This window comes from Xiphias gladius, chromosome 16 (genome assembly GCF_016859285.1).
Source record: "Xiphias gladius isolate SHS-SW01 ecotype Sanya breed wild chromosome 16, ASM1685928v1, whole genome shotgun sequence".
NCBI classification, from domain to species: Eukaryota; Metazoa; Chordata; class Actinopteri; order Istiophoriformes; family Xiphiidae; genus Xiphias; species Xiphias gladius.
In genome coordinates, this window is record NC_053415.1 from 5,295,814 (window position 1) to 5,320,322 (window position 24,509).

General features: G+C 37.9%; 1 protein-coding gene across 1 annotated transcript in view; it reads right to left on the reverse strand.

Moving 5' to 3' along the window:
- The window catches only part of gulp1a (GULP PTB domain containing engulfment adaptor 1a), a 65,766-nt gene extending 42,845 nt beyond the window's left edge, over nt 1–22,921 (reverse strand). Inside the window, exon 1 of the mRNA XM_040148844.1 lies at nt 22,876–22,921. The gene's annotated coding sequence lies outside the window, so the exon portion shown is untranslated. The remainder of the gene's footprint in view (nt 1–22,875) is intronic.
- Nucleotides 22,922–24,509: the final 1,588 nt, after the last annotated feature.

The window sequence follows — 24,509 nt, forward strand, 5'->3', positions numbered from 1 at the left end:
AGGAGATAAGTGAGTTAGACATCTAATGAATAAAATAAAGTCTGAATTAGGGCTAACTGTTTGATAGGACCAAAATCACATAATCCAGTATAGGTCATTTCATATCCAGATATCGATACACATCACAATACAGTAGATTTTCTGTAAATTCAGTGTATTAATAGTTTATATAAAATGTCCACAAAGAAAGGACTATTTCTTATTACAATCTGAATCATTTTTATTTAGAACCTTTGTGCAAATTTTCAATTAAGCATGTAAGAAAATATAAAATAAAAAAGAGGTTAGTGGTGTTTGAGTGTGTTGTACAGAAGTACAGTATTCTGGAGTTTTCTGCTCCATGTCATCCCCAAACCACGCCCATGCAACAGAAGTAGCCCCTCTTTAAGGTACCAGCTCCTCATTTTGTCTTCCCTGGTCGGAGTCCTTCTCCTGTTTGAATTTACCTCGTTCTGCGTCACGTTCACTCTCCTCCATGTTTGTTTGTGTTGCCTTCATGCAAATTTCCTGTCTCATTCATCCATGCCGTGTGGAAGAATGCAAAGCATTGTCAAAGTAACTTCAACTATTACTGGAAAGAGTGTGATTTGCAACACAACAAAATATACGATAGAGCATAATATGAAAAGATTTTCTATCATCACATGATATATATCGTCATATCGCACAGCCCTAGTCTGAATAAGTCTATTGAAAAGCTGAGTAATATGTAAGAGGTGCAAACACTATTTATGCTGTCATATACTGCATCTCAGAAGATTAGAGAGCTTGTCAGCAATACTCACAAACAACCCACAGAGAATTCTTAAGAAATGGAGGTTACAGCAGCTTTAATGATCAACCTGACCCAGTTAAAACGCTAACTGATATTCCATGTCCACTTCAGTCAAGCTAGGATGAACTGTAATTCCATGTGAGCAAAGCAGAAATAATCAGGTTCTCCCACAGTGTGCACACAGCAAGACCGTTGACTGAAAAGCAAATGCAACGAGGGGATTTGTATTATTGATGAAACATTACCAGTAAACCTGCTTGATTTGAAATAAATATAGAAGCACTCCACATCTCTGGTTCTGCTTAGCCAGGCTAACATGCACAATAAAGATTTTTTCAATGTGTAAGTGATTTCCACTGTTTTCTCATGTGGTTTGAGGGTTCAGAAAGACTGAGCATTACACTCAAACCTGAAGAGAGCTTTTCTCCCTTTGTCGCAATGTAGACATTTGCTCAAGCAGCTATCTGAGCAAATCAAACCAACAGACAATGCAACAAAAAGGTGTCTGTCAGCTGAATATAAAATTAAGGTACTGTAGTCATTTTGTCAGTTTTCTACCTCTGGATATTTATATTGAAAAATGGAAAACTGAAAAACAGAAAATCATTTTAGTTGACAGACAGGGGAAATGTGACTCACAGCTCAACTTGCTTTTGATTGGCCAGTGGAAAAATTTATGTCAACCCTAGTCATGTCTTACATCAAAACGAACACAAAATCAAGCCCATACACATTTTTTGCGTGCTGGTTTGTTAATAGTTTGTTTGTTTGCTCAGCTGCTCTTATTTATAGTTTTAGTTGTGCTTAATATTGTACCACTGACCAACCCCTGAGTCTGATATCTCCAACATCAAGGCAGAGCTTTTATCCACTGAGTATCTTATCAATGACTTTCAAAAATGACAGCTGTACGGTATCGTAACACCCAGCTAGCTGCTTTGCAGCCTCACTGTGGTAGTGCTCCCTTTTCTTTGAGAAAGTTCTATGGGGGTAATTGATCCTTCACTAAGTCCTGCCCCTCAAACGCAGACTAGCCAATCATAGCCTAGCATTGGCCAGCTCTGACCAGGGTCCGACAACTATACAGCTGGGCTCCAGAGACTCTCATGTGATCGTTTCGGATTTTCTGCATTTTCAGGCTGGTTTTGTGGATTTTGATCTAGTTATGGTTAATTGTTGTGTCTGGTGCAAATTTAACAGTGATACCAATCAAAGTAAGTCCAATCAGCACATCAATCATTAACCAGCACTTCTAACTTGCTATGCTACCTATTGAAGATATACTGAATGTATACACATGCTGCTTTTGCTTCTTGATCAGTTCAAACAGTAAACCTACCCTGATTTAGAAGAACAGTTTTGCTCCTTAATTTCATAGTCTTCTGTCTCGTTTGCCAGGCAATGTGGTTCACTTTTACATTGTGATCTGTAGGCTTCAGCTTCTATCTTTAACTTTTTAACATGTTTTTTTTGTTGCTGAGTCAGTTTGGCATCCTGGATATATCCCTCAAACACATATTGTAGACCCTCTGTCTGCTTCTCTCTGACATTGCCTTTGTTTTCCAAACTTGGATAATATTTATTCAAGGAGGACTCACATGAACACAATGTCAGACTGAAAGATTAAGTGAAAATGAAATAGAAAGTAAGTTTGATTAACATCCATCCAACTACCTATAATGTAATTATCCATGTGGATACTAACAACTATAGGCTCAGTAGCTGCTGAGCCGCAGCTCTATAAAATATATATATATATATATATATATATATATATATATATATATATATATATATATATATATATATATATACATACATACATACATACACACACACACACACACACACACACACACACACACACACACACACACACACATATATATATATATGTGTATATATATGCATAAATACATATATTATATATATATACACATAACTTATTCATAACTTACTCTTCAGGGAATCAAAAGTTAGTTCCCAACACTCAATTCAATACTATAAAATTGTCAGAAACGTGAAAAATGCCCCTCAGTAATTGAATGAGCACAGTGTCACACAGAGGGTAAGCTGCATTTGTAACACCCTCACATTATTCACTCAGAAGACATTTTGCATTTACCATACCAGTTCTTCTTGAGGTTAAACTCAGCAGTGCCTTTTACTCTGAATGTGTCTAAATCTATTCTGGGGAAAGTGACCTTTTTCAATCTGTTGACCTTTGTAAGTATCACAGCAGCTGTGATGTGTTGACAGCTGACTTCAGTTTTGATTTTAAATTTAACAGGAACATGGTAGATGATAACTCTATGCCACTGTGATGGGGAATCATGGGTGTCCATTATCTTTATTGTCGCCTTTAGAAGCAAGTGCAGGACATTGTAAAGTGTATCACTGTAAAGACAGATGACAATGGGCAAATTTAGGCTGAGCAACTCTTATAGTCTGAAGAACACAGGGGCCTCAAGTGTTTGGTAACTCAGAAGTGGGGCAAAAGGAGCTTTCCTGTATTTTTGGTAAAACATTTACTGAAAACTCTCCGATGGCGACAATACTTGGAAGTGGGGCTGGGTGATATTTTTTAGAGCCAATTTTATTTGTAAAGCGACCTGTGCACTAGTTCCTTTGTCCTTGAAGTGGACCTCTGCCTGGACCTCTTTATTAATTCCTTTTACTGAACAATACACAGAAATTCATTGATTATAACTCTGGGTGACATTTATTTCACATATTCAGTAAGAACCTTGTAGGTAATTGTGTGATAAATTAGAAAATCAGTAAAATCGGCTATGTTTCACATTTCTTGTAAATACAAAATATATACTAAATTATTCAAGAATATAAACATATTTCAGTAACATATTTATGACTTCCATTATCCAATTTCATCTTGGGGACATTTAAGGCTAGGGAGTGCCATTAGCATTATTGCTGTAGAATAGAGTGCTTTGTCTAAAATATGTTTTTTTGCCTTTAATTTATCGTTCGCCATGCACTCATCATATTCTCTGACATGGTGGTGATATATGTGATGGAACAAACTTTCTCCACCATCTAAGTCCTCTTCTATATATACGAGTTGGACTGAAAAGTACTATAATAAATAGTTAATTATTCTCAACTGCTAGGTGGAACAATGCCGACTCAACTTAACTTTGAATGACCCCACACAAAGGACACAAACACACTCTGACTGACAGGAATATCTGTTTGCACTTTGGGTTACTGCTTTATATTCTAGTGCATTAAAGTGATGACCTACAAATGACAACCTTTCTGAAGGGATTTATTTAACATAATATATATGTATATATATATTATTCTGCAGTGTATTTCTGCCCAGCCCTACATGTTAGACTCATGAACTGAACGTCACTGGAGTGGATTCCACTCACACAAAGAAAGACTCATGCCAACTTTAAAGTTCAATGCATATATGGGCCAGTGGCCAAAACAATCTGACTAGGGGTTATTCTTCTCTGTCAGAGTACAGAGTAACTGTGACAGGAAATAGCCTTGAGGGTAACTAAGCAAGCGAAACACATCTTCAAGCTTTTTCCATCTCATCTTGATTTAGTGGTTTAACTCAGAGGTCAGGACTCCTCCGTTCTTACACAGAGCTCCAACTCCCTGTGTGGCTGAATAAGAGCACGTAAATCAAGTGAAAATAATTTTTCCAATGTTGAATGAGTTATTAAGCTCCCACTTGGAAACAAATTGTTATCCCTTGCACGTATATCAACTGCACTACCATAACTAATTCATGATGGTATATAGTATTTCACACACCTGATAATCTTGCCACAGTATCTAAAGAACAACCGTCTGACTAACAGTGTGGCTGGGATCAGAAAACAGAAGAAAAGAAAATATATTTATTTATAAACATATTTTGTGTCCTTGCACAAATTTTCACCTCCCCGCCGGGTTCTCAGGTGAGCACCTATTTAAATCAATCAAATTTATCAATCACCGCCATCACAGTACACCCAACAGCAAAAGCTATAACACATCTTCTGCACAAAATTTCTTAGCATGATGATCATTTGAAATACTATCCCTTAACTTATCTCATAAGGAGGTCTGCATTTCATGATAGTCCTAAAGTCAGCATGACTTGCTGTTGTCACATTGGTGGTGGGTATGCGGTAGATATAGATGATAAAGATAACTGAACGCGTTTCTGAGAATAAAGGTTCGAGTCTGTTCAAAATGTGATTTCAAACTATCATTTTTAACATTTGCATGTCAAACTTATGTATTTATTAGTCTGCTTAAAAATATGACCTATTAAAGTTTTAACAGTAGTTTAGACCAGTCTATTTAATGACGATGCTTTGATTCACAGCAGCATTCTATAACAAACAAACAATGCTGTGCTCTTTGACAGTATCTGCTAAAATCCACATTCATCATCTGTCATTTAGAGATGAAGATGGTTCAGCCTTGAGAAATAAAAAAAAAGGAGAAACTTTTCAACAAGGGTGGTGCCTATTGAATCAACGCAAAGCTCTCCTCTAGAGTAAGTTTTAGGTCAATACACTTCACTGGCCTGTAAACCTTGTTATCAGACCAAATGAGCTCCAGATTTGCCATCTCAGGGCTCTTTCAGAAAGACAAGATATTGCAACTGTGACATAGTTAATGGACTGGATCATCCACATTTCTAAACTGAATGCATCATAACTGACCCTAACTCTTGGCTCTGGGGAATGTGGCCTTCATTTGTCCGAATGTAGAGGACAATATAACGGTACACAGACCTCAGTATCCCATAATCCAGTGTGGGTAGGTGTATTGTTCAGGGATTGTTCAAGAAATTGAACTTTTCAAAGGCAGAGATCTTTTTTGGAGAACTTATCATCCTCAGTTTCTCCACACAAACAAAACAAAAGGGAAGAATAGAAAAAATAATAATTTCCAACAATTTTTCATTAGCATGTTCCTCCAGTTCTGTCCTATGCAGGAAACAGTGCTCATTTAGTCATTGATTGTCTATGTTGGGAAGCATCTTATCTATATTTTAATGTCAATGTATGTAAAGAACTAAACAATTTGATAGATAGATCAATTAACTGACAGAAAATGAACTGACAACTACTATGATTATCTATAGAACGTTTACGTAATTTTTCCCAGGTATAATACCAAATATTCCCGATTCCAAATGGGGAAAATTTGCTGCTTTTATTGTCTTAGTCTGTAGTAAAGTGACTATCTCTGGGTGTTGGGCTGTTGGGTCGACAAAACAAGACTTAATCTTGGCAAATTGTGAAAGGTGTTTTTCCCTGTTTCTGGAAAATTAACAGAACAAATGATAAATAAATTAGTAGATAAAATAATCAGCAGAATTAATTGATAATGAAAAAAATTGTCAGTTGCAGCCCTGCAACAACCCAACAGAAAAAGGTAGAGGGCCGGGGAACTTAGCACCGCTCAGGACAAAATTATTTTGTCTTTAAGACTAAGAACAAAAATCTCGTTGCCTTACTTTTAGACAGGGCATGTTTAAATATTTCCACCAAGTTTCTGGAAGACTGCAACAATCTTTCATCATTAGAGGGCTGATGTTCTCTTTCAAATACTGCCATGTGAGTTATTTTCATCAATATTTAATTGCTTGAAATGTTTTCTGACAAAGGAAGTCAGCAGCTCATTACTGAAAATGGATTTCAGAATTCCACACCCAGACTGCCGAGGAGCTCTCATTAAACACAATACATTGTCTAGGATTTTGAAACAAGTCTGCTTCTATTCATGATTTTGTCAAATTGTATTAAACCAAAAATATAATATTGAATTTAATTTTTAAGCTACAAAACATGTATCAATCAGTGAAAATGCAGAAAAAAATACATCAAAACATCAAAACATTAATAGAAGTTTATTAACCAAAAAAATCTACAGATAATGATAATGAAAGGTTTTATTAATTGGGGTGGGGTGGAGCCATTTCTAATAGTTTGTGTAACATGAATTTTAATCAGACGCCCAGAAATATTTCAAGCCACTATCATAAGCAACAAACCACAGTAAAGAACTCAACAAAGCCATCTGAGCAAACAAACACAAGGCCTACCAACATCACAGTGGTTATTTTGAGGCAGCTTTATCAGAAGACCTTTTCCTTGCCAGCACCTCATCTTTTAACTTAGTAGATGGTTTTGGGCCACAAAAAGATAAATACTGGATTTTTGACTGTCTCCTGCACTTTATCAATGTAGAGTAGATTAGAGGCCAGCTAAGGTTCTCCTTCTACTTCAGATCAAAGACAGAAAGCTAGAGAAAACAAAGTTTTGGATGTATTTTTAGTTTGAGCTCTGGATTTAGAAAAAGTAAAAACACACTTGCTCTTGTTTGTTTTACATATTTTAATGTGTGCATTACTCTTTATGACTACTGACTACTGCATCTGTCTGGAGTCAACTATAATGAGTACAGGTACTGTACTGTATATTATTAACGGTGACAACGGTGTTATAAATGATTTATTCATAGGCTGGAAGGGGGAAGCCTGGGCTGAGCAAGTTGGATAGGCTGTGAGGTGGATGGGCACACAGGAAAAGTGATTAGCATCCATCACTGTCTTTTCCTCTCAGACAGCAAGAGGGCTGTGACAGATGAAGGGGACACAATCAGGGGTGAAACAGCAAAGCAAGGCAAAAGATAGAAGCCTGGGAGGGAAGAAGATGAGTCTGGTCCACTGAAACTAATGAAAGCTAGGGCATTACCTTTTAAAGGTCGAGATAAGGATTTTTAAAATGTGCTTTGTGAGGATGACAGAGGTCTGAATACCCGTTGTTTGTGCGCAGGAAAGCTTGAGAAGTTGCATTAGTAAAACCTGTGAACTGTACACTACAGGTAGAATATTAATACAGACCTATTATGAGAAACTGTCAGCAAAGACAAACATCAGTCTGTAGGGCATTCCCCCTTCTTAGCACAGGCTACAATGCATCTTAAACTGACAGAGAAACACAAGCCTTTTCAGCAGAGTTATCGTAAAATATTCCAATGCAAATGTAGGGTATTTGCACTTAAGAGCAGGGCTGCAGAGCATGAGCATTCCCTCACATTTGTCCCAGCCCCCAAGTAGTGGGACTCCTTTGGTCACGGTCTTTAGTTTTGAGTAAGGACCGTGGCTAAGTATCTAAAGTTTCTGACTTCAAATTTTCCTCATGGTGAGGGAAGTTTGAAAGTAGTGTTTTGGGTTTCTAAGGTGATTAAAGAATAGCCTTTTTCTGGTAAATGGCAGCCTATTATAAAAAAGACAAAGTTGCAAGAGCTCCAATTGTTACTGCTGGCATTTTTAAATTCCCGGAAACCTACTACTCTGCCAGTATGTAATCAAAAATTCAAAGTCAAAATAACAATAAATTGATGTCTGCCAAGTGCCGTTATAAAAATCTTACAGTATGTTAATTTTTGGCCAAAATATTCCTGGCATATACAAGATGAAAAACTTCAGATATTACCTAATCATATTTTGGCTGCAATTCCTTTATTCAAGTTTATTTTTTTCAGCAGTTTGTTTCAGCAACTGTTTTAAAACATCTATTCAGGTGCAATAACTATCCTTATACTTTGTACGATCCTCTTTGATGAGAGAAAAAGTTCTATTGTCTCTTTTTCAGTCTAATGACAAACATTTCTCTCTTCATCTGCACTGACAAATTTACGCTATGTATTTATTGGCATGCTGTTATGTCCAATCAACGGTGCGTGGCATAGAACTAGTTTCACTTGAATGCAAGATAATGTTCCAACATGGCAGTAAGTTGTAAATTCAATCCAAAAATCAAATGACATTAGAAAACTGCACACAACCCATGCTCAAATGCTCAAAACAAACTAATTAATATGACGTTTCATTTGACCTCGTCTGAAGGCAAATGTGTTTATAGTTGTTCAAAATGACCAAACTCAAAGGTTTGGGGAAAAGCTGGCCATCATAGAGACGGATGAGATAAGACGATCATTCAGACTTGGGGATAGTGGTGCAGACTTTATGACTAAAGTCTTTTGTCAAAGGCATTCATAGTATTACAATCATTTGTACACAAAAAGTGTTGGAAATCAGTATGTGAAGAATGAAAAAAAGAGAGCTATCCAGAGCTAGAAGCCCCACCTACTTTCTCACTGCCAATCAGTGAGTGAAGTGAGCTACTTGTTAGATTGTGAGATTTGTAAAGTTACAAAAATTGTCAAATCCAGTCTACCCAATTCTAATGTCACAAAGATATGTTGGGAGAATTCGGACAGTTCATTTGAGGCATACTACTGCCTTATATTTGCCTGTTAATGACCTGGGACAAACAGGATACAGATGCAGATCACAGCTGCCTGATGGATTGCGTTTATATATTGCTTGTTTTTCTTTGTGATGTCAAGTTGACAATTCCTGACAAAGATCTCTGTTAGATTGAAACGTTGCTGTGCTTTATTAATTGTGTACGGATCTTTTGTCTGACTTTTGCATTCACTTTGTGACCTGACCATGTTATGAGTGCATGCTCAGAATTTAATTTGTTGTGTGCTTTGTGGTTCATTCTTTTTTTCATCTAAAGATCTTTTTTCTCATTTTTTTGAAATATTGAACATTATTACTAATGTTTTTTCTTCAGTACACCTCATTTACGATTATGAGGCCTTTGTTCATTATCTTTGATGTAAAACCATAAGATTTCCATACAGTCAAAGAAATAACCTTCTGATCATAGCTCAGTTTAAAAACCTAGGGCACACCGGAGTGTCTCTCCAGTGTGGCTGCTGAAAGTGCTGAAAGGTGAAAAGTCAGTCACACTGAACAGTAGAGGAAGTTGTACCAGCGTCTGCTTCAAAATTAGTTTAGCTGACTTGGCAAACATTCAGAGCTGAGAGCATCACAGCAGCAAACAGAAGGAAGTAATACATACCCTCTGTTGCCGTCACCCTGCTCTCTTTCCATCCATAAATGTGAAGTGACTTTATCATAGTCAAATATATTCACCTAATAGAATAGAATAGATCATTTGAGTTCTAAACTCTTCAAACAGCTCTCCATGGAGGTTCTAGAATTTCACATTGTGCTACAAACTAATGTTAGTGACACCTGCACAGCAAGGCCTGGAGGTTTGCAAAGCCAGATGAAAATTGTTTGAATTGACATGTAAATGTGAATTTCCCAACCCCCGATCTTATCTTTTCTTAAATATTACAGCTCTATAATTATCAAAAAAGCAATGATGTTAATAATTTGATCCACATATAAATGAATTTAGAATATTGTGGTAAACAAAGCTCTATGACTTGGCTTGTACTTTACATATTGTACCTACTGTTCATTCAAGTCATCTAGATACTATCAAAAGTTGACAAATAACTTGTACCCTAAGCTTCCACTTATTTTTGTTATCTGTCATCTAAAATGTATTTCTTTTATTTGTCTCTGCTCACACACTATGCTCACAGACTGACATCACACATAATTGTGAAGCAGTCAGCTGGAAAGTTTGATCTGACCAGGTTCCAACCAAAAGATAGAGTAGTTTCTGATGCACAGTTGCCTAAATTTGAATACTCACTAAGATGGAGACAGAACAAGTACAAAATCTAACAGGAGAGGAGTAATGATATCTTCAGCACTTCATATAATTCAGTAACAATTTCATTTTATAATTCTTCCCGGAGAATTATCTTAGACACCGTGGCAGTGGGCCACACTGACTCTACAGTATCCAAAGAAGAACAGTCCCTGAGGAGTCACCCTCCAGGTCTGTATCTTACCTCCTGCACAAAGAGCTAACCTGGACTGCTGTTAGTGCTGCAATTACACACTAGATTTCCTCACTGACCTCATGTCTGGCCTTACTGCCAGAGAAGCTTTCCAAGCAGCCACCAAACAAGCTGGTGAGCTGGATAAAGCAAAAAAACAACTGACAAGACACTGAAAACAATCTCAATTTCAACCAGCTCAAAAGATTTGACTGGGTATGGTTTCTAAAAACCTGGAGTTCTGTGGGGAATTTAAATAGGTCTGCAGTGCTAACACATTGCCATAAAAGTTAAACAGTTCAGTATCCCAAAAAACAGGCTTTCTGGGATACTGGACTTTTCTATCAAACTACACTATCAATACAGCATTCGCTGCATTAGTCAAAAATCAACCCAACAAACTGGTTTGCAAATTGCAAACAAACAAAAATGGCAAAAAGCAATAGTATTCACAGATGTCATAATGGCAGGAAACACTGAATGTGTGGCCCATATGGGCTATCCACACTTGCAGCAAGTTGTGCTTGTTTTGCAGCCTTTTGTTTTGCAGAAGTGCAGCTCCTTTGTTTTTTTTTCCCCCTTGTTCCAACTGACTGTGGGACTACAGATATGATCAGCTCCACGTTCAGACTGCTGCACTGCCCCTACAAGTACTGCTGCGGCTGCTGTGTGGGAAAGGTGGCCTTGCAAGCTCCTCCAAAAAGAGCCTCCTCCAGTAGCCTACCTCTTCCTTGCCCTCAAGGTGGAGTTCAGCTCCCTCCATATCACATAGGAACTATAGGTGGAGATATTAGTGATGTTGTACAATATGGTGAAAGGCCAGCGGTCACCTCCATAAGATGGGTTTCCATGCAAATGTAGTGCAAAAGAAAATAAGAATTAATGCGTGTTTCCATCCACTGCTGTTATGTGAATATTAGGACATGGTTTGTCAACATAAACAGCTTGTGGTGCTAATTTTCTAGTTGGGTGCCATTAAAACCATTGCAGAGGAAAAGGGTGTAACAAAATAACGCAATTAAAAGAGCATCAATCAAGCGTCAAATTGTAAAAAATAACATACAAAGTTTGATGGATATATGGTATTTATGTTTGTTACATATAATAATTTAGTCATGATTTATTCAGTCTATTTCCAATGCACTCTGTTGCATTTTGCTTTTATCGATACACCAACTTTTCCACCTTTGCCAAGCGTAAAAAACTTTTTTGCGATATTTCAAGATTTTCTCAAACTCACACCATTTTCACTCAGGGTTTTTTTTTTTGTTTTTTTTTTTAAAAACAGGTGGATGGAAACCCACCTGTTGTCCTCCATTCCTGACCATATCTTGGTATCCCTTCCATGTTTGTCATTCAGTGACAATATTTCATTGGCTGGAGGGAAGAAGAGTAGGAAAGTTGACAAAATGTCAGATCGATGGGAAGTAGCTAGTCTTGTAGATCCTGGAGTCATTTGCATAACATGTTCTGCTGCGCGCCTGCCTGCAGACTGATAAGCTACTGAAGACCAACTGACTATGTTGTCCTTGGACGTAAGAGTCTCCCTTGCTGTCTGCAGTCCTTCCTCAGAGTCCTCTTCATCTTTATTGTCATCTGAAGAGTTGTAATCAGCTTTCCTCCACATTAACCTCTTCTGATTCTTCCTCCTCTTACTCAATGTCTCCTTGCTCATCTTGGAATAACAGCTCAATGGCCTCTTGGACACTGAATCTTGCTGCCTTGACTCCACCAAAACAGTGAAATAGGAGCTAAGGTACTCCTTATAGTCCCGCCAAACACCAGTATGTAAGGTTTAAACACACATTTAATAGCACTGTGCTAGTGTGTACCATAACTTCTGCTTCAGTAGATGTTCATAAGTAATGTTCATCATTTACCAGAAAAGTATATATAGTGAAAAATCTGAAACTTGTAGGTTTGGAATTAAACAGAATTAAACAAAAATATTTAAGTCTCAACTCTCACTGATAACTAATAGCTCTGGTCATACATGTTCCATACAGGATCTGCATTTAATTTGAGTGATTAAAGTTAAACTGGTGGACAGTAGTCAATTCTGCAAAGTTGATCGAGAGGTTGATAAATATACCATCTCAGCCTCTGTCACGGTGTCAAAGCTGACTGAATCTAGATTGTGTAAACTGTCACAGTAACACATGGTAAAAGCTTGGAGTTAAGGTTTCAAAATTTTGTCCTCAACAAAATTGACAAAGAACGCATTATAGGAAGTAACTATAATAAGTGAATTTCTGCTGGAGATTCAATGACTGTGTGTTGACTTTATATCCCTTTTCCTGCGTGTTGGCTTTTGGTACATGCCAGATTATGTACAGCAGATAAGAAACGTAGTGTCTGACCAGGATGGATTTCACCAAAAATGGAATCTGATGGTTTTTCTTCTTCTGATTGTGTTTACTAAAAACCTACAATTGACAGGACTGAAGTGGAAGACAAAAACTCAAGAAGTACATTCCAACACAGAATTAGTTCGTTTTTGATTTTTGTTAAGAGAACTGGTTATTTCATTGCACTCAAGGGAAAACCTTATATAATTTTGATATTGTAAAGTAATTCTTTGAATTTTTGTGGTGTCATCACAGTTTTTTTTAAACTACAATAATGTTGGAAAGTGACTTAAGTGATACAGCCAAGTATATGTCAGAGTGATAAAGAAGGTTTGTGTTATAGTCAACCTGGAGCACAAACAACAGCAACAGAACAACATTGAAATCCTGACTGTGTTTGCACAGGAAGGCAGCGATGTAATGAGCCAAAATAAATCTAATTAGTTTTAATGTGAATGATTTTTATGGAGGAAGCTTCAAGGCTGATAGTGTAGAAGAAAATAAATATGGTACTTGAGAAGAATATGTATTTACTCCAGACTGCAGCCTTGGCAAAACATCTACAACACATTAATAGCCATTGAGACCTGTGAGGATGAGATATGCAGTCTACTCAGAGAATGAACAGAGAAATCAGCCTCCCAACTAAAGTGCTAAACAATAACAATAAAACACAAATAAATCCTGCCAATTCATTACCAGAACAAGGATAATGCAGTCATGTTGTTCCAAGCGGATAAAAAAATGCCAGCTGCAAAGCACTGAGACCTGCGAAATTAATAGTACTCATCAAGAAATAAAAGAGCCATAAAAAGTGGGCTGTTTTGCTCAGAACTGGATAGCTTCTTGAATTAAGTGGGGACACCTTGGACAGGCGTATGCCGTTGATTTCTTTCGAGGTACTAGATCAAGAAGACACACGTTATGAAGCCTCAGCCAAATTGGAACACCAGTGACGACAGTGTTAGTCTGTCTCTACCTGTCTGATTTGCTCAGAGACATCAGCTCTAAATGCTGTTGATCAGCTACATACATGCTGAACAGAATCTGTGATGGTATGATGAAATGCAGATATCCAAAGCCTTAATATGCTTTTCAGTAATGTGAGCAAACAAGAGATACAGGGCAGTATATGGAGGGGCATGTTGTGCCCAGTTTCTGTATGGTTTGGATACCTGGGCCATTTGCCCAAGTTCTCCTCCATAAATCAGAAATGTCACTGTCAACACAGAATATCTGCGAAGGCAAAACTTTTATCAGCCAGTCCAATATATCGGTCAAGCTCTACTTTTCATGTGAAAAGCAGCAGGTGTTAGGTTCACATTACAGCTCACACACAGCAACAGAATTTATCACAGTTCCAACAACAGAGCAAATGAAAACAGAAAACAATGAAGCTGCTGTCTGTTAGATGAAGGTGAGAATGGAAGCAAAACAGTGGAAGACAATTTTGAAGCACAACAAAACTTTCGTTAAACTTCTGAAAGCTGAAAATAGTTGGCAGTCTTATGCTTTTTCTGTAGTTTCCTGATTACCACACATGTTGACCCAATCAGAATGAAGTGAAGACACAGTTAAGGGCTAACACTGTCCTGGCTTGGCCCAGCTTATTCCTGAAACTGGACCACAATTTCAGGAATGAGCAGTGACTCCCTGCTGCAGTGTTGCAATACATTCTTCAAATAGAGCAACCTTTTTACTTTTACTTGAATAGTTTTGAGATTGAATGGATAGTTTTTAACATGAGTAGTTCTAAATTCTATTATTTAAGTAATCTAACTACTTTTATTACAGTGTAAGCCTTAGTCTTCTGCTGGAGTAGCCAGCCTGTGTATCAGTCTGCCTACCTCCATATTCATGCCAAGAACTAGGTAAGAACAATGAAATGTTAAGTTATCTTTATTTCTCAGTAGGTGTGCTTCCGGTGTTTTGTGCAGCCTTTTAAATTTGTTTCAATAAGTTACTTGGAAATGCATTTTATTTTATCCAGAAAGTTTTTTCATTGAATGGTTGAGCAAAGTGAAAGGGTGAAGTGAGGCTTTAATATCTGAGTGGAAAGTTTTTTTTGCACTACAGTATAGGTAAGCAATGTATCAAATAAGCTGAGCTGTAGGAATACAAATTTACTCCTAAACGAACAATATGCATCACCCTGGGGATGTGGACCTTGATATCCACAGCACATTAAAGGTCATCTCCTGTAATAATATGTCTAAGAGCTCGCTGTCGTGATAAGGACAAAGGTGTGAGGAACGATGCAAAACATCAAAACCACAAATTGATTTAGTATTCAGTCCACATGTCCACTGTGTCTATTTATAGTTACCATCACTATCAAATTTTGACAGCTATGAGCACTAATTGTAAGAAGCCATGTTTCTCATCCCATTAGCTTATCTATTCCAAAGGCAGAAGCACATTCATCAGGAAATTACATTGCAGAGAGACTTTCATTAATCAAAACGTATAACCATATCCATGCCTAAACTATGACAAGCATTCCTCATTGACATTCAGCTGTGACCCAGCTTTCAATAACACATGCACGTGTTACAGGTTAACACAGAAACCCATTCTTAAAATAAAATGGTAAAATGAGAAAACAGAAGCAATAAAGAAAATAAATAGTTTAACATCTAAAACTGCATGACTACTTTTAGCTTATCTCCAGGCATTTTGGCTTTATGAATGCCATACACTGGATTCAGACGAGCAAGGCAAGAAAGTGGGAGCTTTTTCTCATCAGCTCGCCGGCTCATTTATCACCGTCACCTGCTTCCCTTGTCTCAACTGTGATTTACTTAAATGATCCATTTATCCTATCCCAGAGACAATAAAAGACATTTCCTCCAAATGTCAAAAGGCAACAGATATTTATGATTACAAAAGAACCGTTTGTATTTATGCTCCCTTTCTTGTCTATCTTAGTAAACAATGTTTAAAGTGCTATGGTTAGAGATTATAGAAACATAGACTGACATTGTCCTTTTAAAAGAACTGTACATAACTCAAATATTACTATAAATTACTTTCAAGTAACGGGTTTGAAACATCCTGATGCCAATTTCAAAAAAATCCAACCAAAATCAATTCTATGTTCAGGGCTGAAAAGATGAGTCAATTAGCTGATTTCCAGATTCATCTGCAACAAGAATCATGTAATCTTTTAAGTCATTAAAAGGCAGAAGGAACAAACCTTCTTCAATTTGTTTCTCAAATGTGGGGATTTGCTTCATTTCTTTTTTGTTTTATTTGAAACTGAATCTCTTTTGGTTTTGGACCATTGATCAGACAAAAAAAGCAATTTATAGATATCTTGGGCTCTGTGTTGGAGATTTTTTTATTATTTTATGACATTTTAAAAACCAAATGATTAATTTTGAAAATACTCAGATCTATGATGAAAATAATCATAAGTTGCATTATAACAATATTATAGTGCAGAATGATTGACCAATAGGATTGTAATTAGTCATTTAATTGTTTGTTATTTATCTAGTTGAAATACCATCATCTATATCTATAAACATTAAATTGTATCACTTTGGTTAATGACAAACAAATTATGGCATTGATCTTTATTTTTGACAGTTTTAAAGACTTTATTTATTTAATGAACATTTAAGGAATGTATAGATTAATCCTAAATGAAAATAATTATGTAAAATCTTGCTCAACTGTAAATGTGCATTTCACATCTGACCAAAAACTCTTAGCACTTATATCACATTTTCAAGAGTTTTGAGCCACATCTCGTTGAGACTGTACAGCTGGTATCAATGTGGCTGAGAGCTCCAGGAAATCTCTGGTAAATGGAACTGTCAAATTACTACTTCCAAGGTCAATAATAAACCTTCAAGCTTGTATAGTGAAGTATATAGTATGTAGCAGAGTCTGCCTGATTTTTGAGGCCAATACCACTATCACTACATGAGAGTTTAAAAACCCTATATTTGTTTGTTCAGGGTTTTTTTGTTTGTTTTGTTTTGTTTATTTACACCATTAATGCATAACATAAACCTTTTTATAGAGATCCTTTAAGTCTGGTTTTAAGGAATTGACAAGACTGTATCTGTTGAGCAGGAAATTTTACAGGTGATATATATTTGCCAATTTCAATATATCATCTATAAGCTAATACTGACCAATAAAATCAGCCAGTGATTTATTGGCCAGTCTCTAAATAATATTAGCACAAAAGACACAAGTGGAATCCATACTTTATGCAATAGTGCTACATAAATCAATGATGAAAACTGAAAGCAATATAACTGTTTTAACTCAATGAAGTTTATTCCTTATGCCATTGATGTACGTTCCAACCTCTGGTGTTTATGGGTTCTTACATGAATCAAGCAAAGACTGAGCTGGCAATGGCTTTACATACTGTTTGAGGTTATTCTTGTGAGGCCTCAGAATGATTTTGTTCACCAGCCTTTCTCCTCCACTGGTAGAGACCAACAAAAAAATTATAGAAAGTGATTTATTGTATCACTGAGCATAGTTCATAAAAGCTCTACTACATCATTGGGAATTATGGTAAAATCCCAAGGGTTTGGCAACAAGCCATGTTTACATAGAAGCCATGTCCAGCATCTTACAAATTAAATGAATTTGTATGTTTATGTAGTCCCATTTATTACCTAAAATATTAGTGCTATCAGATTACAAGATGCAATGGTTAAATATGTATTAATAGATTTTCAAACTTAAATTAACATAATGGTGCAGGAGTCTTTGATTAGAGGACCATTCTGACAGTATGATTTCAAAAACTTGTGTAATTAACACTGATACTGATTATCGAACATAAGTTAAGACTTGGACGCAATATCGATGGGGAAACCAGATCTGCACTGACAGAGCTTTTTTATGGCATATTTCTACGGCCCACCTTGATGTCAGCACTACCCTGGACAATTCAGTTTGCCCCCCAGCATATTTCAACTTTGACCATATTTGCAGCTGACCTTCCAAAGCACTACTAATGACACTGAAGCTTTATATTACATAAGCAGGCACAGTGAAGAAATTTCATCCTGTGTGTTTTTCTAAAAACATATCACAACCTTGGGAGGACAAGTACTGCACAACAAGCAGTCACGCTGCCCTGACTGAGGCACTAAATTGCTAATCCTGTATAGTTTAGAAGCTTGGTCTAGTGAATGTTTGACATTTTTGTTCAATTATCAAAACAGTTGCCAATTAACTAATCCTACAGGCTGGATCTGAATCGGCCCCGATGGCCCCGATCTGAATCGGCCCCTTAGTAAGCAGATCGGGTATCGGTCAGGATGTGGACAGTCTACATTAAATACAGTGTCTTTGTCAGTGTTATTGTACTGTTTTGTAATTCAGTGTTTTTACTATCGGTTACCTTACATTCATTCAGTCAAACTGAGATGCAAACTTTGTTTTTAGTACTAGTCTTACCTTACAAAAAATGAGTTTCACACAGAGAGGTATGCAGATTTTTAATCTTGGCAAAAAGAGAACACTAGTATCAGATCGGTATTTTTGTATCAGAAGATACCCTGAGTCCAGGTATCAGAATCATTTGATCAATGGCTGCCTACTGATAAAATATTTTTTTTTACGTCTAGTGTGGTATTTCTCTTTGTTACATTACCAAAAATCCATGCATCAAAAGAATTCAAACTTAATGTGAGATGAATAAACAAAAGTGTTTGCCTGTTTGATTGAAACAGAATTACACAACTGTCCAGCAATGTTTCATAAAACTTTTCCATCATCATACATTATTACAGTACCTTTTTGGTTAGCTATGTGGGTCATTTTAAATGATTTATGCTGCAGAAAGTGGCACAAACGTGTTATTTTCAGCTTAAACATCAAAGCACTGAACGTAAAATATACCTTTTTTACGTGCCTGGGTCTTAATATACCTCCAGAGTGACAATTCATATGAACATGAAACAAAGATCAATTAGCACTGGAAAGGAGCCTCTATTTAACAAAACAATACCAATCTCATCCAAGAAAAAACAATAAGACAAAAAGAGGACACAAGTATGGAACAGGTAGTAGCTTTTATAGACCCAGGGTTCCCTCAGGTGTCTCATTAAGCCCATGATTAATTGAGAGGATTAATTCATTCAGAGATGGTGAAACTGAAGGCTTTGACATTTGTGAGTGTCAACACCTTAATCCAGCAAGACAAAAATATCAATTATCTAGACATGGGTACGTCACTGGTGTGGGTTTAGCCTATAAGAACGATTTTCGTTTTGACATAGACATGATGAGGATAAAAAGATCAGCCAGTAATAAGAAGCGGTATAATATTTCTGCTCAATTTTGATTCTGGAGATAACAGCTGCAAAAGTCATAGTGGATGAAAAGCTATTTTATGTTTCCGACTGTGTATGAAGCTGAGGACGCTTCAGCTTTCCAGCGATCTGACAACAAAAAGCTCTAGGTGGAAAGATGAACTTGTCGTAATAGAGTTTTTGGTGACAGTGAGGAATGGGGAGCAAGGGCTGATAGTAATGATGTTATCCGTCACTGTGTGATCTCGCACTGATGGATGGAGTGCCTGCTGAACCTTCTGAAGGCAGGCAGTGAGTGGTAAACATGAGTGTTGTCAACATTATAGGAGCAACAACAACAACAACAAAAAACACTTCATAATGTCTTGTTCACTTTGCAAACCAAACATAGTGCCACATAATAAGTCACATTTGTTGTCACTGCCTCGCAGAAAAAAACAAGTCATTCAGGTGTATGTGAGCTACACAGGGGTTCCTTCAGCGTTTTACAGTGGAGGCGCCCAGCCTCGCCTGAAATAGTGAGTGCCACAGCTAGTATCTGAAGAAAATTTAACTTTTAATATAAGTAGGGGTACAACTAACTCATTTTCATTGTTGTTTATACTGCCGATTATTTTTTCAATTACGCAAATAATTGTTAAAAATAGCGGAAGATAATGTCTTAAAATGTCTTGTTTTGTTTGACCAACTGTCCAAAACCCAATGATATTCAGTTTACAATGATGAATGACAAAGAAAAGAAGTAAATACTCTAATTTGAGAGGCAGAAACTAGATAATGTTTGGCATTTTTTCATTGTTCTAGTTTGAAAAAGTACTGAAACACTTAATTAATCATCAACATAGATGCAGAATATGTTTAAACTAATCATTTTTCCTCTAAAGATTAGGCTTATTAGACTTCAGGAAGAAAAAAAAAACAGGCAGAAGCACTCTGTCACGGTTTAAACTGACATAGTTCTAACATTGATTAAAACATGTCTGGATAAGTCTGATTCAGCTCAGCGGGTGGCTGATTGTGGTCCCAACTTCCACCAACCCATTTCCTTGCTGAAATTCTGCTGCAAGTTACTTAAAGGCATCGTCAGACTACATGGTTGCCAGTTTGAAATGTACTAATACAATTTAACCCTCTGAAGCTGTTGCATGGTACTTGCATTAAAACACACACCCCCTCTCCTCAGAGTCATAATTTGGACGAGTATGAACACACATAAGTCATACCCATGCTACTGGAATCACAACTTACTCTCTTATGCTTTGAAGTTCAAGCTCTGATGTCCACTGAGGACAAACTCCATCAAATCTGTTTAGAAATACTATATGCTTCATATTACTTCAGATCTTGTATCACAACAATCAATTTGGATATGTTCTTAAGCATCGATAGTAATCCAGTTCATTGTGCATTCATGGTAACAGTATAACCACATATAACCAACTCCATGACTCCTGTGCACATTGCCCAAAACATACAGTATATTCAGTCTGAAAAATAAAATAAAATGAGTGAATAAAATAAAAACAATAGGAGTGACACACATTTAAGAGCATAGAGAGGGCACAGAATGTGCCTTCAAAATATACAGACATAAGAAAAACAAATTTTAATATTTTCAAATTGTGGACAATTATTTTTCATAAAATCAATCAATTTTTTTCATAAGATATATCCTAAAACCACTGACACGTATGTGATAGCATTGCTGACTTTCTCTGAAAATAATATATATTTTATGTAAAATAGATTTCCTAAAAGCCTACACATAAGAAGAGAGAAAAAATGAGGAAAAACAGCCAAGGTTTAACAATCAATTGACACAGGAGGGACCAGAGATGGACAAAACATATATGTGCATTCAGAAAGTATTCAGACCCCTTCACTTTTTTCACTTTTCGTTATGTTGCAGCCTTATGCCAAAGATTATGCTCATTTAAATTAATTTTCCCTCATCAGGCTACACTCAATACTCCATCAAAAGAATTTTAGAAATGTTTGCAAATTTATTAAAAAGGAAAAACTGAAATATCACTTTGACATACTGTGTGTAATTTTTCATCTGCATGCCCTCCACTGGTATGTCTTTTTTCATAGAAACATGTCCATCTGTGTTGTGTGTGTTTGTTATATTTTCAACTAAATGTGAATTACAGGCATATTGCAGGAGATTCTTTCACTGTTTCCTAAATTTGTGAATTCGCATATTTGCAACATCGTCAGTAGATCCCGATGTTAGGATCTGGGGACTATTTGGCTCTACAATGACACTGAAAGTGCCTTAAATCTTGAATGCAACCGAACCGACGGCGCCTGAACACAAGAGGCAGCCGGCTTGTTTCCAAAAGACAGTATCACTGCTGATGATGTGCTGTATGGCAACCACAGTCACCAACACTCTGTGGTGAGCAGAAAGCCCCTCCAACTCGATGAAGCAAAGGGTGATAACACACTGGGTTCCCAGACTGTTTAAGCTGAACAAGACTTTGTCAGCTTGTTCAGTGGTTGTTACCCCTTCATCCTGTTCGGGGGCCGACTGGAGACTGGACATTTCCATTTGTGTAACAATGATCATTATCTTCAGCCATCAACTGAGAAGTGTGAAACAGAGACCAGAAGTACAGAGCTGACAGATGCTCATCCATCCTCAAAGTATTGGCTTTATCAGTCACTTCAGTTATTAATACCTGGCAGGGACCAACGGCAGAAAACGTACAACGCTAACAACACACTGAGTCCTCTGCTCTCTGCTGAAAACGACAACATAGGCAGAATATCTGACAAGAGAAGATGAGAGGTGAACGCTGAAGAGTGACCCTCGCTCATTGCGAAGGTTGAGGGTCCACTCGTCTCAATGTGCCTCTTCCCGCCCGAGGAAATCACGAAAGCGATGCCCTCAACATCCCAAGTCCTCCCCTGCATACGCACAGACCCACACGCATGCATACTCCATACGGAGGCAGTACGCCGACCCGGCACAGTAACACTCTTCTCGCGCCGCGCCTCAGGAGACGTTTCACGGTCGGTGCCTGAGCAGCACGGAATAGATGTGCTGCGAAGTGCAGCAGCTCGACCCGCAGTCGTGCCTCCGCTTTTATCGTTAGACGCGGACAGTGTACGAAGTGGGGGGGTTTCTTGTTGTATTCCAATATGTGCCTCCATCATGAACTACAATGACACCAAACATATCGAATGCCACCGCTAGCGCAAATGACAGCGCCAGTTTTTTTGTTGGTTTTTTTTTTGTTTGTTTGGTGTTTTTTTTTTGCCAAATAGTCAGACGTTAATAACAGGGTCAAAATGGGGAGGTGACGCGCAGATATTCACTGAAAAGTAAAAAAGGTAAAAGATTTTCGACCGGGGGAAAGAGGCAAACTCGACATGTTAGCTCGCAGTCCACCTTGCACGGACTTGCGCAACAAAGTTTCCCGTTAGGTCAGGGGTGAATTAAATTCGAAAACACAAATGTAGCACATTGCCCCCGACAACATATGACGGGAAGAAATATTTCTAGGTGGCCCACAGCAACAATGTCAACTTCGAGTTCGGAGGGCAGACGACGCAATCCCACACGCCAAAGTGAGCCCCAATAAACAAAAGATTGTTGCCGGCAGGCGAGAAAACTCGACAGCTAACTCCTAGCAGCAGTGCAGGAATCTCAGTTCTAAAAGGCAGGGGGAGAGGGGGAGAAGGAGACCGCTTTACTTACTCTGAAGCAAGAAGAAGTCCGAACAGTCCCGTAGAAAAAAGGGGAGGAAGAAAAAAAAAAAAAAAAAAAAAAAAAAAAAAAAGCAACAGCCCACGGGTCCTCGGCGCTTCACAGTCCGGGCTCCACATCCAGCAGTCTCATTCCCTCTCCTCCTCTGCTCGCCGCGACAGCTGCCGGAGAAGTTTGCTGACGTCAACAAGCACTCCGTCTCGACCGGCGGAGCTCTGTGGTCGCAGCGTGAATAATACATGGAAAAGGAGGGGAGAGACGCGACCGGAAGGGTCGGGGAGGCAGGCACCACATTAGAGGCTACCCCTTCACCACAGTGGCCATATTCATTTCCAAAAAAGAAAAAAAAAAGAAGAAACTCAGCTGTTGACATGCCTGAATTTACAGGAAAACTTTAAAATTCACATCAAGTAAATTACTAATGATTGCTGCATACATAATGTTATGACGAAGCCTTTTTGCCTGTATAAATAGGCAGGGGCTCCCCTGCGGTTTCTGCATCAGCATTTGGATATCAAAATATCAGAAAAATGGTCACCTCAATACGACACACACAGCAAAGTTATGTAGCTAAGCCTACAAGAATGTGATCTAAGTACAAGGTCAGATATGGCAAAGTTTAACATGGCTATGACATCAGCTGAATCAGAGAAAGACAGAAATACCTTGTTGATGAAAGAGGTCAGAGAAGAATGGCCAGACTGGTTGGAGCTGACAGAAAGGCTGCGGTAACTCAGATAAGGCAAGCAGATGGTAGGGCCAACATTGGGTGCCAGCAGCATGAATCCATGGCCCCAACCTACCTTGTTTCACCAGTCCAGGCTGGTGGTGATGTGGGTGATGGTGTGGGGAATGTTTTCTTGGCACACATTGGGCCCCTTAATATCTATCGATCATGGTTTGAATGCCACAGACTATCTGAGTGTTGCTGCTGACCATGTGCTTCCCTTCATGGCCACAGTTTCCCCATTTTCTAATGGCTACGTCCAGCATGATAGTGCACCGTGTCACAAAGCAGAAGTCCTCTCAAACTGGTTTCATGAACATGACAGTGAGTTTAGGGGACTTCAGTGACCTCCCCGGTCACCAGACCTGAATCCAATAGAACACCCTTGGCATGTAGTAGAACGAGAGACTGACAGCATGAATCTTGTAGAATCCAGGCCACGAAGACTTGAGGCTGTTGAGAACAAAGGGAGGTCCTATATTTATTTAATTTCAAAAGACAGCTTCCTACAAAGATCATTGACACCTTGCATTACTTAAAAATATAAAGCCCTCTGTTAAGGATTCAAAACAGAATGATTGTCAAAACAAAATCCAAATAGGTCAGTCGCTGTATCCACGATGACAGAGATTTGCTTTGCACGGTCAAATGTAGGATCTTGTGGAAAGCATTTACAAGAAAATTAAGTTTATTTCATGGCAGCCCATGTCTGCTGAATATTTCACAGAGGACTATAGACCCTGGTCTCAAAGGAGCCGGCAGACAGTCAGCTTCAAATGACTTTCCCTCAACTAAAGTTTGCTGAAAATGTATCAGTATCACAGGAAAATCACTCCAGGTGCTTTCACAGTACTTACACTCTCCCCCCTCTGACCAACTTCAGAGAGACTCTTCTGAT